Source organism: Thalia democratica, chromosome 4 (assembly GCF_965202585.1).
Source record: "Thalia democratica chromosome 4, ktThaDemo2.hap1.1, whole genome shotgun sequence".
NCBI classification, from domain to species: domain Eukaryota; kingdom Metazoa; phylum Chordata; class Thaliacea; order Salpida; family Salpidae; genus Thalia; species Thalia democratica.
The window spans coordinates 61,642,838-61,652,968 of record NC_139168.1 but is presented as its reverse complement, the minus strand read 5'-3'; positions in this window follow the sequence as shown (position 1 = coordinate 61,652,968).

Here is a 10,131-nt window from a genome sequence, read left to right as displayed (position 1 = left end):
AACTTATTTTGTTATACCTCATTTTAAAGTGTTCATTGCAGAAAGTATTGTAAGTAGTTAGCAATTCAATGTATGTACTTTTGCAATGCCATAAGTTTACCTACTTAAGATCTATTTTGTATTTTCGTTGCTCATGTTTTGTTACTTACTATTTCATTTGCACTTTTTACAACAATCTTATTTATAAATGGTGTCGACTAACATTGATTGATTTTATTGTTGTGTAAACTAAAATCTGAACTTTCCTTGATCTTCTAATTTTTGAACTTTTAATGTTGACGATTGTATTATGTTTTTTCTTATCATAGTCATTTGTGTTCGTTTTACTTTACCGATTCTTTTTTTTCAGCATATAACTAGTTTGTTTTTCTTTAAATTTTTAATAGTTTAGTTGAAAAATTTGACTAGTTTTGAATTTAACCAAGCTTATTGTGTTTATTTTGGTTACTAAATTCTAAAGTAAATCGTTTTTGTACATATTTTCAACTGTCTTTGTTTGCAATTAATCTATTTTTTTTATAGTAAATGGTATACTTAAACCTATATACAAGTGCTTTTTTATGTTGATAAGGAAAAATCTAGCTGTCAAAAAAAAAGTATAATTGAGTATTAAAAAAATGTTTAAATATTATTTAATTGAAAAGTACTACAAAAATAAGTTGTGATAGATCGTCTGATATGCCTTTCTTTAAATTTTATGCTTCTCTAATAGTATACAACATTTATTGCTAATTAAAAAAAAATGTTTTAATAACAAGTACTTTAATACTGATACTTGTTCAACAATAACTATCTAAAATGTTTATATTAACATTAAAGATTATAAGTTAAACTAAATAAGCTTAATAATAAGCAGATGTATTATAATCTGTTTATTGTTAAAGTAAACAATTTTATCAATGAAAACTAATTAGTTTAGAAGTTTTTTAACTGTTTTTTAAAACTTACAACTTAAATCATTATTTTTAAGCAGTGCTATAATTATGTAAAATTGTTTATGATAATTATAAAACTTTACAAACTAGACTTTGGTAATACATAAAACTAAGATTACATTTAATTGTCTAGTTTAACAAAGAGTTTTTAATAAAATTTGTTTAGTATAAAGTTCTGCAATATAAGTTTTTTTTTTGTTTTAATTTAAAATCGAAGTTCTTTACTATTAAAAAAGAGTTTTGGAAGAAATTTTGATTGTATTATATTTAGTACAAATCTTATCAACTTGTTTTTTTTTTTAATTGATGTTTAAATTTTTAATATTAAAAACGTTTTCAATAATATGAGAAAAAAAAGTATCAAAAAATGTTCAATAAAAGTTTCATAAATTTAAAAATATAAAAACCACAACGTTATCCTAAATTATGTTATATATTTTTTGAAAGTAATGTGAAACATAAGTTAATTATATTATTAAGTATTGTATTTTATTTGCTTAACATAGTATGTGAAAAAAAAAAACAAAAATAATATTTGTATGTATTAAAAGAAACCTTTAATTTAGGTTGCTATCCGTTTTTTTTTGTATTTAGGCAGAACAAATACCGGTGTTTTGCTAGTATAACACCTCTGGTCATTAACATCTTGGTTACTGTTCGAGCTAAAGTTGATTTTTCTTTTTGTACTTATTTTAGTTGTTTTGTGCAGTGAATTAGATTAAAGGAATTAAATAAAGTGGACAAGTTTCTATATAATTTAATTCATTAGATCAAAAACAGTTTTTTTTTAAGTTACTCGAACTTATAAAATTAGATTTTTAAATATGATTAAGTTAGTGTTTCTTTTAGTTTTATTTTTGTTGTTTAATTCGTAAATGGTACGATTTCGCAGAGTTAAAAAATATGTTCGTTCTTTGCTTTAAAGCATGAACTTTTATCATAGAACTTTAGAAAAAAAGTTGATAGTACATTTTATATCACATACCATATAAAATATAATTGAAGACGGGTTATTTTTGACAAAGCTCTACAGATTTATAATACTTCTGTGGTTCTAAAAAATCCATACACAACAGGCATGGAAAGGAATAAATATATGTTTTATACATCTTTAAACTAAACTTATCTTTTATGTGATTAACTATAAACAATCAAGTAGCTTATATAAAGTTTTAGGAAAGCTTCAAAATTAAGTTTGAAAATGATATTCAATATTAAAATTTTGTTAGGAAAAACTAAGTAATTTTATTACGTTTTTATAGTTTTCAAACTTTTTAAGGCACAGTATTGCTTATATACAAAGTTAATTTATATAAACTTATATGTTTAGATATTTTTGATTAAAAAAACGTAATTATTTTTTATGACTATTAACACGATAAGAAATCAGGCCTAAAAGTCTACTACGAATATAGCTGTGTTAAACAGCGAGTGTTATTAAACTAAAACAAATCACTTTTGAATTGTTATCATTTTATTTCAACAAAAGTATTTTATCCAAATCTATAAAAAAAAGTTTTACGAAAGTTCAAAACATCTGTCATCATTTTTTCAGCATACATTATTTAGTTATTGTCTAATTATTACAGTTCTTGTTAAATTTGATGTAAGATCAAAATAATCAAAATAATTTATTGAATTTAAAACATTTTATTTACTAAAACAGGCCTTTTTTCCTAGCTGTAAATTGTATTTGAAAATGATAGAAAAAGAAAATAATCTACTGTCACCATCGCATCTCATAGGGATAAACCAATGGAGAACTTTCATTCAACAGAAATTTAACAACAAAATCAATTTCAAAGAGCCTTCCTCTTTTAGCGTTGAAATACAAAACAAAATAATAGAAAAAGAAAATAAAGTGTTGTCACCATCGCGTCTACTCGGAATAAACCAGTGGCGAAGTTTTATTCAACGGAAATTTGATAACGAAAAAGTTTTTAAAGAACCTTCTTATCTGAGCGTTGAACTACGAAACAAAGTCGATTCTTTCTTTCATGACACAAACAACGGAAAGTTAATAGCATTTCTCAAAGTCATCAACGCAATAGACTCGATCTGCTATGACTTTATTGCGGCTAATGAAAGCGTAGTTGAGATAAAGACCAAAAAAGCAGCATGGAAGTACTGTTACGAAAAGTACGAACGCAAGTTGGAAGGCGTCAAAGTGAATTGTTTTAAAAGCTTCTACGATCACATTCAAAACTTTAAATACAACTTACCGGTAGCTGGCGTAGTTGTCGTAAACGAAAGAAACGAAATGCTCTGCGTCGTACAAAACTACCGGAAAAGATATCAAAACAAGCTAAACTTCCCCATGGGCAAAATGGACTTTGCCGACGACAAAGACCTGAAGCTGACCGCCGTCAGGGAGTTGCGCGAGGAGACCGGAGTGAAGCTGTCAGACGCCGAAATTGAAAACATGAAGCGTCGCGTGAAGGTCGAACACGTTGGAAGCAGAAGGAAGCGCGTACACCTTTACATGGTGGAAGGCTTCAGCAGAAGCAGGGTGGACGTCAACTACACCAAGAGAGGGGAAATCGGCGGGCTGGCCTGGGTGTCGCCCGATCAGGTGAGCGGTTACGGACGCAGCGAAATAGACGTGAGAATGTTGAATCCGGAAACCGAGCTGCCGCAAGTGACTTTTGACGTGTCACGCATCGTTAAGCACGTGGCGGTTCGGAGCAGGGGAAGCAGGAATCCGTTTGAAACGTTTGGATTTGATAGGAGGTTCAAAAGAGAAATGACCCGCACCACTTACAAAAATGAGAATTTTCTTAAATCTAGCTGTAATAAATTCTGTGGGCACACGATTAGTCTTGACGAGTTAAGCGCAAAGAAGTATAAGTTTTAGAACTGATCGTCCAAAGGAAGGTAAAACTATAATAGCTCTGCTTTGAAAACAAACTTATAAGAGCTGCAGCCAATTTTCTTTACATGAATATGATTATAATAAAAAATTAAGTAAAAATTAATTACTTTTTATAAATACCAAGCTAGTCAGTATTATAGTAACTTGTTTGAAATTAAGTAAAAATTAAAAACATTTACTATTTTTTATTGAAAATTTGCTTTCTTATGGTTAAACATTTTACATTTTTCAATTCTTATAAATAACTAAAGACATGTTTTACTTTAACAAGTTCTGATACTTACTTTTCTCTTAAGTATTTTGAAAAAAATTAAATACGTTACCTTTACTGACACCATAGAAATACATAACTATTAAAAATAAATATACAAAAGTAATTAGCACGAGTGTATTCAGTGTTAAATACTCTAAACAAAGCTTTTTTTCTGCTCTTAGTTTTGTTTTTAGTGATGCTTTTCTGTTGATGAGCTAAGCGAAAATACAGATTAAAGCTTGGTAATAATTTTTTTGTGTGGAATTCTAAAAAATAGTATAAATGATTATTTGTTATTTACATATGTATAAAATGTTTTTTCTTCAATAATTAAAAAGTATCTGTTGTTGTTTAGCCTCATACTTTAAGTGATGCTAAAAAGGTGTTTTTTGTTTTTTTAAGTTAATATTAGTTATTTTAATGAGTCAAACTATCTTAAACCGAACTTTATATTCAAATACAATGACTCACTTTTATTTAATCTTACATAAACACTTATATTGTTAGTTATAGAAAATTTTTTAGCTAAAAATACAATGCGAGCTACTGACTTTTTGCTTTGCTGAACCCTGCTCTATATAAAACTATAACAACTTTAGAAAAAAATAACTAATTGTTCAAATATTCGTAACAAATCAATAAGCTTACGAATGTTTATGAAAATAATGTATTTTTTTATTTAGAAAAACAAAAGGGTTTAATTAAATTACACTTTACTAGCTTTCATAATAAACTGCAATAGTTTACTTTGACTTCGTTCATAAATTTCTATTATCTATAATATTAAGGATCAGATATATTAAAAAGTTTTTTGTAAAGTTGCTGTAATAAAAGGTTTAGAAAATTGAATTTTGTTTACAGAATTTTTTTTGAAATATCAATTGAAAAATATTTAAAGTTAGACTTAAAAACTTTTTTTTTAACGTTTCCTTTTATTTAATAATAAACATTGAATATAATGAAAACAAAGCTCATATTTTGTTTTAAAAAACTGTATTTTTTCCTTTTAGTGTGGCTGAGAAGAAACTTTTTCAACGAATCACGTCTATTCCTCAAAAAAAGCTAGCCTAATTTCTGGTATAAAATTTATCAAATAGTGTTAGTTTTAATGCATACGAATGTTTTAAAAACTGTACTGTTTTTGAGATACAAAAAAGATAATATATATTTTATTAGACATTACTAAACTTTTAGATAATATTTTTCTAAGTGTTTTTTAAAATATTTCTATAGATGTGGAAATAAGTTAAGTTTAAATAAGATAAAGTTATATTACTAAATAGAAGATTGTTAAAAGTAACATTGATTGTTTTGTGTAGGACCTTTGGTTTTTAATAATTTAAGTTTGTCTTAGTTTGAAGTTTTTAGATAAAGTTTAGTTCTAGTTTAAAATTATGATAACAATAATTATAACAACAATTTAAATAATTTGAAAAAAAAAGTTATAAAAAGATTTAAAAATCTTAAAAACAAACAAGCAAATTACGAAAATTTCAAATAAGTTTTTGTTAGCAATACTGAAAAAACTCAAACAGTTTAATACTTTAGTCGGTGGGCTAGTTATTTTGAAAGTTATTATGTTTGTAAGAGCTAAAATTTAAAACTCTAAATAAAAAGCATATTTTTTTTTTACACTCACGCTAAAAAATAAATAACTTAGTTTTTCTGTTGGAGAAAAAAAAAATTCATAAACTGTTTAATCCGGAATTTAAGACTTTTTAATAATTTTCAAAAAAATCTTAACTTGTACGTAACTATTTTCTTTATAAAATAGGTTTAATATCCTATATAGAAATATTATGTAACATAGTTTTTATAGTTAAAACTATTAACAAGCTCTACTACAAATATATACGGTAAATCGAAGCGTTCTAGATGAATAAAATTTAAGCTACAAAATGTTCAAAATACTTAAAAAGTACACAGTTTTAAAGTTATACTTTTAATTTTTGTAACTCTTTTGTTTCTTTCAAATATCTAAAGCTGAAAAGTTTAACTTAACACGTTTTTTGTACGAATAAAGTCAAGTACTATTCTAAATCTTATACTTATATAATAAATTTACATATAAAATATATAAAGAATGTTATTTTCTACTGCACAAAAAAAAATGTCAACGAATTCTGTGTAAAAACTAAGTAAAAGCTTAGTAAAAGTAGCATTGATCTTTCGTTTATGTTGAATCTAATTTAAAATATATTTAAACTGATTTAGTTTTTAAACCTTTTAAAACACAGTTTTATCTCTGACAAATGACAACATATACCAATAATCGATAAGTTTAACGATAAGGGATCGAAAGTGGAAAAAATTTAAATATTCAAAAGCATCAAAGTCAAGAAAGCAAAAACATAATTATTAAAAAAAACAGTCTTTTTTTTCCACCAACACTAAAGAACTGAAATAATCTTGAAAATATTCTTTAGGCAAGAAAAGTTCTAACTTTTTTTTTTCCTGAAGCTTTTAGGCTAAAGATAGCTGCGTTGCTATGCTACACACTTGTATAGCTGCTATAACCAAAGTACTATGAAGTTGACAATAACACTACTGCTTTCTATTTTTCTACCAACTGCTTTCAGCGTCAAGTTTCATTTCTGGTACATTTTAACTTAATTCTGTTCAATGTAGTTTAAACTATATGTCGTGTAAAATATTAATCAATGGCAAATTATACTACGTTGTATACTTTTTAAGGTAAAATTTGTTTAAGAATAAAAGTATGTGTCATATTATCTTATGATTTTGTTTTGTCAAGTGTATTTTATTTAGCATTAGTCAATATTGCAAATTTAGTTTTCATGTACTAAGTACTCTATACAACAAGTTAGCAGCTGTTTACAAGTAATGGGCCAACTTACCAGGATATAGTTGCTCTATGGGAGCACTCTATAGGAAAAATATAACTTAAAAGGTTTAATTATAGATGGCTATAGTTTTTTTTAAATAAAACAAATAAACGTTGATTAAAAGAAATAACTAACTTTTTAGCCGAGTTTAACAAACTTTTTAATGTTGTTATAAAATATATGCAGGGAAAAAGTTCGTGTCTAGCTAACCTTAAACTTTTAACTATACAAAATAGCTTTATTTCTAGCACGTTTCTTTTTTTATATTATCAAACGAAAATAATAGCATAAATTCAAGTATCCTCAGTTTTTTAAAAACGAAAACATTAAGAAAAGATAAAAAATGTGTAAACTATGTGGTAGAAATTAAAGAAAAAAGGTTAGGGAGCCATAAGCTGCAAAGGGGATAAATAAGGTGCTGTGACTAGTATAGGGGCCTTAAGGGGCATAATTTAAACCTTACATTAGATGTTCTGGAGTTGATGTTGAAGAAAAAAAAGCTTAGTCGTATTGAAGGGTAGTTTTGAAACTTGCACAAGATTTTACAGAAAAAAATCAGATTTTGCCGGATACTAACTATATGGATCAAGGGTGCACACAGTGAATTTATTAACATTGTAGTTAAGTCTCATTGGAGAAGGTCATTGCCTTTTTTATTTTATTGCAGGGGAGTTAAGAAAAAAAAGTTTTGGAAACCCCAATCTAAATTTGGAGTAACTATTTTAAGTATTTTGTAAAAAAGATAATCCTTAAAAAAGTGAAGTATGCATAACAGAAAGTTAATTAAATTATTTTGAAATCTAAGTATAAATAATATTACGTTTTAGTTAACCAACAAAAGTTAAAAGAACAATAACTAAATAACAAAATTTTTCCTTTTATTTTTGTATTATAAATAAAGTACAGGTTAGCTTATTTATTCTACCAGTAAGTTTTTGAACAACTTTATTCAAAAGCAAAAACAAAATATCTCTTCATTTTACACGATTACAAAATCAAGGGACCCACCAGGTAAAATCGCCGATTTCGATTAAACTAAAAATCGACAACCGGACGCGGCAGATAGACGATTAACACGTGACAACGAGAACGATGACGTGGCAGATGGAGACCGAGCCCAAGGTAGGGCGGGATATTGATGAAAGGAGATAGTTATGAAAAGGACAAGAAAGATAATTGGGGCGAAAGACCGGGCAAAATATGGTGCGATGAAATTAATGTATACGAGAAATCTGGCAAAGAATATTTTATTTAATAACGTAGTTTTACAAATGTTTGCTAATGCCAATCGATATTAGTTCAAAAATTATTTGATTTATTTAATTTATATTTTAAAGCAAAATATATTTATCCTAATACCAATCATATTTAAATGTATGTTTTTTTTATTAATCGGAAAAAAAGTAAAACTGTTATCAAGAGTTTATTTATTATTTAAGCTTTTTAGTTCTTATCTACCTACTAATAAAAACTTTTGCAAGGTTTTTGCTATATTTTGTATAGTTGCTGTAATAAACAATTTCAAATGCTGCATATTGTTTATAAAAATTTTTCCGAACAATCTTAATTAAAAAAAATTCAAGTCAGGTATCAAAACTTTTTAAGTTTCTTTTAATTTAATAATAAGATTACTATGGTGTGATTTTATATATTAAGTACAGTCAAAATTTTCAACGAAATAAAGCTCATGTTTAGTTTTTTTTAAGCTGGACTTTTTCCTTTTTATGTGGCTCAGAAGATTATTTTTCTTATATATTAGATATGGCATATTGTTCGGAAAAGAGTCAGTAAAAGAAATATAAACAAATATTAGTGTTCTCATAAACAAAGCAGTTAAATTAATATACTTAAAAAAATGATGATACTGTAAGAAGATAAAATTACAAAGAAAAATGTTTAGAGTCTGTATCTATATGAGTTAGGTCATTTTATGTTAGAATTTAACAATGTTTTGTTACCAGCTAAATTTAATAAAGTCACCTCACGCAAGTCTATGCAAACTGCTCAGTTGGTTACGCACTCTCCATTTAATTACGCATTATAGAAGTCAGAAAAAATCAAAATGAAAAATATTTTGTATTGAAAAACTGATGTATTTATTTTGTAAATATTACTTTAATTTTTCATATAATTTTAAAATTTAAAGTTAATATATTTTTTTTGATATAGAAGAAAATTTATTTTAATTAAAACTAATATAATGGCATGTTTAGTTTGTGCCTCCCATAAGGAAGCAATTGAACAATATCTATGGTTTTGCTCTTTATATTTAAGGTATCTTAGCCACCCTTTAAACCTTTAAGTCAAACAAGGTACAAAGCTTATTTCCTCAAGGTAGTTATGGCATAAAGTTTCATTTTAACTAAATAATTTTCTCATTTTTAGTTAATTTGTTCCTTGCCATCCTAAGAATAAACTTATATTGCATTAGAGAAAGGTTATTCTATCTTAAGTGGGCAAGGAACAAAATAGAAAAAATACTTTGTATACATACAAACAATATTTATTGAAAAATTGTTCACGTATATGTACTTACAATTTAAATATTAAAAAACTGAGAAAGTTCCCAAACTATATTTAATCAAATGCATTATCAGAAAACAGCCAATATGGTAAGTATACTTGCTACCTCTCGTTTACCACGTTCTGTGAACACTGTATGCGTATATTCGCGAGAGGTTATTGTAATTGATTTATAAGTATAAAAAATATCCGTAAGTATCATACAAAGTCTTCGAAAACAATTTTTTCACTAAATTTAACAGCAAAGTCGTCATAATTAGTTGTCTATCAAGGTGATAAAATATAGATTAACCTACCATAACGTTTATTAAATTAAGTCTTTTTGAAAGTGAAAACACCTTCATTATTTTAAATCGAAACCTAATTTAAACCAAAACTTTTTTTCTATTTTTTTTGATACTTAAATATGATTACCGAGTAATTATTAAACATGTAATTTTTAGTACATTCATAAGGTTGCCACTTGTTTTTTTTTTCCAGTTTTTCCAAATTTCTTCCAGGTTTTTTAAAGTACACATTTTTTGGTCTATTTTTAGTTTAAAGTTAAGTTTAAGGTAAGAAATTGTGTTAAATAGTATAAAAACATTAAAAAGATACTTTTAAGCTACTTTAAATATGATTTTTAACAAAAAATTTTTTGATGATGACAAATATTTTTTACTTATATGATATATTTTTAACGTCAATTTGAAATTTTACTAC